Raw genomic sequence first — 1,386 nt, 5'->3', positions numbered from 1 at the left:
ACTCACTCCCACCCCACGCCCCTGGGAGGCTGGGACCAGAGACAGAGAGAGAGAAAGAGAAAGAGACAGGTAACGAGAGAGATACAGAGAAAGGGAGAGACAAGAAAGGAAAGAGACAGAGGGAGACTTTCAGAAGCAGAGATGCAGGCTGAGAGAGACAAACATTCAGGGTCAGGAGGAAGGGGGCCGTGGAGCTGAGGTCGGGGTGGGGGCAAGGTTGCTTCTGGCCAGGTGCCTGGGGCTGGCCGAGGCATGGGGGCACTGGGGGGGTGGGGTGGGGATGTCCATGCACCCACTGACCATGGGACAGGGGTGCAGGGAGCTGGAGCACCCCGTCAGGACATCTCCCACACTTCTGAGCTCCAGCTGCTGCTCTGAGTGCTCCTGGGAAGCCTCCGGGGCCTCTCACTTCTTGCCCCTCCAGGCCTCCCTGGGGATGTGAACCTGGAGGCTGCCTCTCCAGGGGGCCCTCCCAGAGCAGAGCTGGGAGGGTCTAAAGCGCAATCGAGCTAATTACTGTTAGGCACTGAGATAATCGCAGCCTGGAATGTTCCTTAGGAGGTCCTGGTGGGGGCAGGCAGCCCAGGAGCCATGAGGGTGCCTGGGATTGGCCCAGTAGGTCTGCTGGCTCCTAGAACCCTAAGTTGGAATGGGAGATTTGGGAAGCCCGGATCCTTGGGTCTTAGGGCTTGCAGTCTCTCAGTCCTCTCCAGGCCATCCTGTGTAGCAGCCAACGTGACCCACTGGACTCCATTCTGACCATGTCCACCCCAGCTCCTGCCTGAAGCCTTCAGTGGCTCCCCAAGGCCCTTAAACTGAAATCCACCTGCCTCACCTCAGCCTAGGGGAGGCTGGTGATCTGCTCTTGCTCCTGCCTCATCACTCTTATTTCTATTTCTGGAACATTCCATACTTGGCCCACCTCAGGACCTTTGCATATGCTGTGTCCCCTAGCATGCCCCCTCATCCAAGAGCTCTCAGGCCTCAGCTATACATCACCTCACTGGGGAGGCCCCTGATTCCTGGCTTGCCTGGTCTCCCTGGATGCACCACGTAGCTCCCACCCCCTGCTTCCCAGGGCTCAGTGCTCTCTGTTCTCATAGTGGCATTCCTCATTCAATGTCTGCTTCCTCCACGCATGGAGTGGCAGCTCCGTGAGGGCAGACTCTGGGTCTGCTTAGTCACCGTGGTGTCCCCTAGGACCTGACATGCAGCAGGCACTCCACCAGTGAGCCACTGACCACCAAGGAAGTGGACTGGACATTTCCCGCAGTGTGGACTCCTACGTTACGAAGGGACCCTACTGAGCCCTGGGCTTCCCCTGTGCCCCTCCCACAGCCCCAGCCCCAGCCCCAGCCCCATAAGCTCCTGTGTCTTGAGACTCCA

Source organism: Nomascus leucogenys, chromosome 13, assembly GCF_006542625.1.
Source record: "Nomascus leucogenys isolate Asia chromosome 13, Asia_NLE_v1, whole genome shotgun sequence".
Classification (NCBI taxonomy): Eukaryota; Metazoa; Chordata; class Mammalia; order Primates; family Hylobatidae; genus Nomascus; species Nomascus leucogenys.
Note: the sequence above shows the minus strand (reverse complement) of the source record.